Genomic DNA, 7447 nt, shown 5'->3' with positions numbered 1-7447 from the left:
CTATTCGTACAAGATAAGCTGGTGTTGGTTACTTCACTAATTACTTGGTTATGGTGAGATGAGTGGTCACACCATCCTCACCAGTTAATGGAAACAAATTTGACTTCTTGGAATTTGTTTGTTTTGTTTAACATGAAACAAAAAAAAAAAAAAAAGGCATCAATTTCGCTATTTGATAATGCAAACAAAAAGACACAACCAGCAAAACAAATAAATTAATAAAAGGGTGAAACAACTGACACCCGGTCGTGCCATACTTTCAAACCCTAAAAATGATCAAGGGTGCGACGGTTATTTTGTGTATCCGCGTATTAGGGCATAAGGGCAACATATATGCTGCGATCGGGTGACGATTCTTTATCCCTTAAAATAAACCTTAATTTAAATAAAAGGGAAAAAGAATTATTGCGCGCCCTCTTACATGGGGCAATGAAATGACCACCTTGCCCCTCCCTTTAGATGCTTGTGTGCGCTCCCATTGGACCCTGTGTAAGTACAGGGTCCAAGCAGCCTAACAATAAATCCATTCTCTCAATAAAAATACCAAACGGGGGAGAGGGGGGGGGGAATAATGACGCAAGGATACTATTTCCCTCACATGAAGTTATTTATTATTTTCCTTTTTCTACTCGGACCATGTGAACTCTATGTGGATATATGATACTGCTCTTCACACTACCATTGGTATGGCGTTCAAACTCCCTACATTGGGGTCATATGGAACCCAATGTAGGGTGGGACCTCTATACCATTGACTGCTTACTTGCACTAAAATATATTATTGGAGTAACTCTAGGGTTTTTCAAGGTTGCCCTTGGCTGTGGTTTCTAATCTGGCCATCCAAGATGGGAAAACAGCCATCTTTATGTATAAAACGCTTTTTGAGCTTGATATATTTTTCTTTTCAATACAAAAAAAAAAAAAAGATTGCCCTTGGTTGTGTTAGTAATATGATGGGTGGACATGGATATGGCCATTAGTCTTTTTTTGGTCTTAGAATGAATAGAAACTGTTATTTTTTCTTCACAATAGACAGGGAGGAATGAATCAAGCCTGTTTTCCTTCACAGCAGATCAAGGAATGAATCAAGCCTATACAGACGAATAGAGTCTTTTTGCCATATAAGTCATAACCACCCTTCCACCTCACCCCTACCCACCAAATCAACAGAGAAAATAAAAATAAAATTGAGAGAGAAACAGAAGGAGCTAATCCAGATTCGATTAGATGAAATGCATCCATTGTATTACATGAGTTCAATTCAGATCAAATGTGTTTCATGCCTGGTTTTGTGGATGTAGATTTTACAACTAAGGTTTAAAAACCTAGAATTAGACAAAACCCTAATAATTGGAATCGGAAAGAAGCAAAAATTTCCTAAAATCTATGATTTTTTTTTTTATTTTTTGAGGTTTTTAATTCATAGCATTGAACCAAGTTTCCCTTCATCCATTGGCATAGGAAATTCCTCCGTCGATGGGTGTCAGCACCTTGGGATGGGTATTGGGAACAGTGGAAATTGTATTTTTTACCTCGTACTATAAGGGAAAAATTAAGACCTTAGGATGGTGGGTGAATCCTCTTCCTCTATGGGTGGCAGAAAACTTCTGTCTAAAACATTTATAGATCTTGCTACAAGAGATAAGTTTCATTGATTTGTTATTTTATTGATTAAAGAAAAAAAAATAGCCAAAAAATGAAGATTCGAGTTCATTTATAGGCATTTTGAAAAGGCCAAGAGAATAATTCAGAATGAGGGTTATGTCGGTCTCCATCAAGGATCCAAAGTGATGTGACCAAATGATTGCCTCCATTGCCAATGAGTTTCATCATTAAAATATAGTTGGAAAATCAGGTTTTTGACTTGACTCATCTTTTAGAAAATCTTGGTGACCCGATCTTGTCAAACCCAGTCAAGACAAAGTCACATTTATTTACATATTTTTAATACAATAAATATGTATAAATTAGTAAAAACAATAAATAAAAAAATACAGAAAAAATATGGGACGACCAGGAAAGAAAAAAAAAAATCAAGGAATCACATGTCAAAGCATTTTGAGTTTATACCATTCAACAAAATAAGGGAATCGAGGAGTTGGGGTTTTCTTACAGTTTTAGAATACGAATTTACGATTTTACTCAACACAGTTTCTAAGTGAACAGACTTTATGGTTTTTTTTTTAAAACTATTAAACTTGCCAAGTTTGTCATGACTCGGGTAAAAATACCGAGCATTATTTGACTTTGGACGTAGGGGTGTTAAATTGAGACCGAACCGTGTAAATTGTCCTGAATCGAATTGAAATGTCCTGGACCAAACTGCACAGATATCTTATTGGACAGGTATCGAATTGGGGTATTACAACCTTGAAACTGAACCAAACCACACCAGAAACCAAAAGAACCCAAAACCAACCTGAAATCGACTCGAAAACCCAGACCAAAATCGAAACCAAACCGATCTACTCCGATAAGAAACGATAACAACTCGAAATCCATTGTAAAATCAGATTTTTCATATTATTTGTATAAATATTAAATTGAACTCAAATCGAACCGAAACCAAAGTCAACCCCAATAACAAATTGTTACCAAAAAAAAAAAAAAAAAAAATCAAAACCGAACTTTTCTTATTGATTTGGTTTCAGATTCACCATTCCAACACTGAAAACGACCAAATTTTGACTCAACTCGGATGACTTCCCATTGAAAACCAGTTTTCCAACTATGCATTAAAATTCCTTCCACCCTCGAGTTCTGAAGAACGGTCAAAATTTTTTGGCTTTTTGTGTGTTTTTTTTTCAATTATAAAAAAATTAAAATTGCGGTGAGCGTGGATCGAACACGCGACCTTCAGATCTTCAGTCTGACGCTCTCCCAACTGAGCTATCCCCGCAACATGAAGATTTTATTGACCAATGTTAAATTTTGGCTTAAGATTGAAACTTGAGCCCTTTGCTTCTATAATTCTCATCTCTTTCACAATCAATGAAGAAAAACGATCAGACTGTGCAGTGGGTGAAGCTTTAAATCTTATACTATCACCTAGAGGAACTAATTGCTTGATTAGATCCCAACCAATTGATCGATAACAAAGTAACTTAAAATAAGCATTTGAAATTGCTTTCACCTATTAACTATATATGCCTTTAAATTCAAAATTTTCCCAAATATATATGGATATCCTTAATAAAGCCCAAGGCCATGCTAGGGTTGATTTTTTAATATTTAGTTATGTCCATTTGTTGTTGAAATCTGAATGAATGATGTGTCATTAGGAGACTTACACATTACTTGAAATCAAACAATGAGCACAAGAGAGGGATGGCTTGAACTCCGTTGAAGACTCTCCAATGCTTAAATCAGAAATCAGACAAGAAGTGAAGAGTTCGGAACAATAGAGAGCAATGGGTTAATAGAACAATGTTAGATGTTGTTTAGAGAGTTCACCTTGAGTTTCATCTTTCCCATTTATAGGAGCGATGATGCATGAATTTGACTTCTTAGCATGGGAGTGGAGAGTATACGCCTTCTAGCCTACGGGTGGTGGGGTGTCTAGGCTCCTCTGCTAGTGGGTGGTTCGTTCAAACCTTTCTGCGAGAAAGGGGGCATGCACACTCAGGCTTTCTGCGTATCGGAGGTGCACCCTGGCGTCTCTGATGAGCTGCTATGTTGATCTTTGTTTATCTATATAGTAGAAGTTTGCATGCTTTGTCATAGCTCCGCCACATGTCCTCTTGCCATATATAGGCGAGTCGATTTTAGGTATATCACCATCAAACCTATAGGATACATGTGTAGAAATGTAGAACTTTCTAATAGCAACCAGTGAAAGAAATAAACGAAAATTGAGCACCTATCCACCTTGGTGTTTTCCATCAGAAGAGTCAATAATCAAACACTGCTTGCTACAGGCTAAAAGAGGGCAAGGTAAACTATTTCAAACCGCCTTTTGAACTGAAATTTGAATCGTCGTGCCGTGGGGAGACCTACGCACCAAGAACCAAGAACTAAGCAAGAGAGGGTCAGAGCGGACTCTGGGGGGACTCTTCGATGCTTAACTAAAAACTCCAAGCAACAATACTATGAATTGTGAAATTGAAAGAGCAAGAGCTTAAGAGATTTACTAATTGTTTTACTTTATGCCCTACCTAGCTATAGGACGAAAGGGGCAGGAAAAGCATAATCCCAATAGAGAAAGTTATTCATATGGAGAGTCCCTAATCTCTTTGTGGCGGTGAAGAGTTTGAGTCCCAAAGAGTCGATCAGAGAATCTTTAACATAGTCATCTGCTTTGACTTAGTCTTCTGTCACTATAGGTGAGCTGTTTTTATGTATATCAATGTATAAATTCACAGAATGCTATTTCATATTTCAAGTCTGAAAAGGAGAGCCTTCAAACAAAAGTAATATTTTGAATCTTCTTACAACTTTCTACAAGTATAGCTTAGAGTGTATAAATGATGACACACATAACAAATCTATAACTAAATTTAGTCAAGAGTTTATAAATGATAATACACTCTTAAACTCTTAATGAGTACGAAGGGTTAAAAGAAAATTTATCTTCTTTGGTGAAAAGAACTTCTTGATAAGGTTCAATTATTTCAATCATGAAAATCCAAAGGGCAAAAGAATTCATTCAATTTATGTTGAAACCAATATAAATGAACTCAGTAAATATAATAGCTTTGTGGATGTGATCCCCTTCTTTTGTTGAGGTTCCCCCTCACCCCTTTTTGTTGGGCTTGACAAATATAGGCATATAAAATAGTAGACCTTCTTTTGCTTTCTCATTGAGATCCTTCTAGTTTATAAACTATTTTAAAAGAAAAAATAAAAAAACCTCCCTAGCCCCTACAAACCCCAAAAAGTTGATTCCCCTTGTTGCTTCTTCTTGAAACAAGTTTGTATTTGAAAATCTATCCATGCACTGAAAGAGAATCTTTAGCCTGAAACTTGCAAAAATAAAAATAAAAATCAAGAATAAGAAATACGAATGTTGGGCAGTTAAGAAGTGGTACGTAGTTAAGAAAAGTTGATGCCCTAGGGATTTGGGTCGATCTCCCCCAACCTCCCACCTTTTTACTTCTTTTTATCTATTGTCTCTTATAGGATCTATGTAGCCGACCTCATTAAGTTGGAATAAGGCTTGGTTGTTATTGTTGTTGTAATAGTAATTATCCCAATAAATCAAATTAATGGGAAACTGATTATTTTTGTAACTAGTTAAGCAACCCCTTTTCCATTGAAATGAAGACATGAGGCTTCTTTCACGCAACAACAAATTTACAGAAGTCAAGCTATCCAAACGATTACTTTTGGATAGTTTTTCTTCCTACCATATATAAGTTTATGCTTTAGGGACAGTTTTTCTTTTTCTTTCTTAAGAAGTATCTTTCCTTTGAAAAAAGACTTAACTCTTTTTGCCACATGACAAAGAGCTGTTGAGAAGAAAGCAAGAATGTAAGAAACTCGCTGCAAGGAAATGGCCTGGTCTGGAAAGACTGTGAAGAAGCATGACCTGTCACTTCACTACTCTTCCCGGCCGGCCTACTTTATGCTTTTGAGCATCATGTCATGCAAGCTGACATATATATGAAACCAGCTCACCAATGAGTGGGCTCCATATGGCAAAGACTTAACCCTAGAGCCATGAAAGCAAGCCCAACATACGGTCGCCCTAAAACCATAAGAAGACTGTAGAGATCTGATTCTTCTTGCTCAGTTCATGATCAAGACTTTCCAAGTGGCTAACAAAATGCCAATTATGAATAAAGACAAACTGATGCATAAACTCAGAACTACGTGAATCCAAGGATTACGTGAACTCAAGACATTTCTCCTTCGTCTTATAAATAGATCAACAGTACTAAAAGTACGCAAATGAAAACATCCAATCGTAAGCTTACTGTTCTTTTGTCCCTTTCGAAAACTGTTGTTTTCTGGAATTCTGATTTAGGCATCAGAGAGTTCCCCCCCCCCCCTCCCCTCCCCTCCCCTCCCCTCTCCTCTCCTCTCCTCTCCTCCCCATCCCGCACCCACCCACTTTGGTTATTTCTTCAGCTTTGTTTTCTTGACTCTCTTTGTGAAGGTTCACCTTGTGCGGATGTCTGTCGCAACACGAAAAATTATCTCCTCCAATTCCCTGCCCGGCTCAGTTCCCCAATACCTCTAATAAGAGAGGTGTGGACTCTACTTGGGCAGACTGTTCGGGCAGGGGTAGGGTGGTTATTGCGCACCCTTGTTAGGGGCACTAAGGAACTGAGCCGGACAGAGAACTGAAGGGGATAAAGATCCCCGCAACACAAGCAAACCCGGATGGGCCGGATACTCTCTAACTCACCTGAGAATCTGGGAGTTTTTTTGAACTTGTCATGAGAGAGAGAGAGAGAGAGAGAGAGAGAGAGAGAGAGAGAGATCTTTATTTATTTTATTTTTTTGGTAATAGAGAGACCCCATTTGAGTAGCTGTCATCTGAAGTATTGATCAACAGTAGAGAAAATGGGTCAAATTGTGGCTTCCAAAGCTCGAAAAGTAAATGCATGGATTGGATTCTCATACGTTGGATGAGCTAAAATCATTCAATCATGATGGCCTCAGGCTTTAGACAAAGATGATATTGATCTTGATCATAATGATGTAACACACACTTTAGAGAGCACCCCACTCAAGGGAGAGTGAGACCCAATGGCCTAACTAAGCCTTTGAAGTTTGGATGGGAGAGGGAGACTACGTGCATGATTGAAGAGAACCAAGGACACCCATAATAAAAAGGTACCATGGCCCCAAATTCAAGACACTTCGTTCCTCATTCTTTTTTGCTTTTGTTTTACACAATGTAAGTATGGTTTCAATAGAGTTACTTTTCTCACCCAAACAAAAAAAAAATAGAGTTACTTTTCTTTCTCTAGTCTTCATTTCCCTTTTTTTTGTTTTTTTATTCTACTTTTAAGCCAAAAGAGAACCTATTTAAATGAAGAGCCAAGTCCACTGTGGTGACTATATTCTTCCCTAGTTCCTACCCTTAAAAAGTGACCATTAATCATTCTATATTCCACAAGCCAGTGATAGGGGCAAGATGCAGCTAGTGAAGTATTAATATTGCCGAGTTGACAACTATAGATTTCCAAACCCTCAACAATGGAGCTCACTTCCCTCCTAGGCTAGTAAGAGAAGCAGCTTCAAGAAAAAGTAGTGGAAGTCTGGTTGTAATTCCTTCCTCCTCTTCTCCCTTCCTGTGTATTCCAATGAAATCTCTTCTTTACCTTTAATAATTAAAGAAAAGGAAAGAAAGGGAAGAAACATATTCTTGATGCTTAAAAAATGATTTATGATGGAGAAGCTTGTAAAGACAGATACAAGGATCATAAAAAGAATAAATGTGCTTGAAATGGGAAGTCAAGAAAATGCTTGAAGCATAAGCACCAATTCTTTAGTGAGG

At 37.4% G+C, this 7447-nt stretch overlaps 1 non-coding gene across 1 annotated transcript; it reads right to left on the bottom strand.

Annotated features, from left to right (window-relative positions):
* Positions 1-2826: 2826 nt before the first annotated feature.
* On the bottom strand, positions 2827-2899 carry TRNAF-GAA. Its single transcript has one exon. It is a non-coding gene; the product is annotated as a tRNA-Phe (tRNA).
* Between the last annotated feature and the right edge of the window lie 4548 nt (positions 2900-7447).

The sequence above is a fragment of the Telopea speciosissima genome, chromosome 1 (genome assembly GCF_018873765.1).
Source record: "Telopea speciosissima isolate NSW1024214 ecotype Mountain lineage chromosome 1, Tspe_v1, whole genome shotgun sequence".
In the NCBI taxonomy this organism is placed as follows: domain Eukaryota; kingdom Viridiplantae; phylum Streptophyta; class Magnoliopsida; order Proteales; family Proteaceae; genus Telopea; species Telopea speciosissima.
The sequence above is the reverse complement of the archived record's forward strand: the minus strand, read 5'-3'. Positions and strand labels throughout refer to the sequence as shown.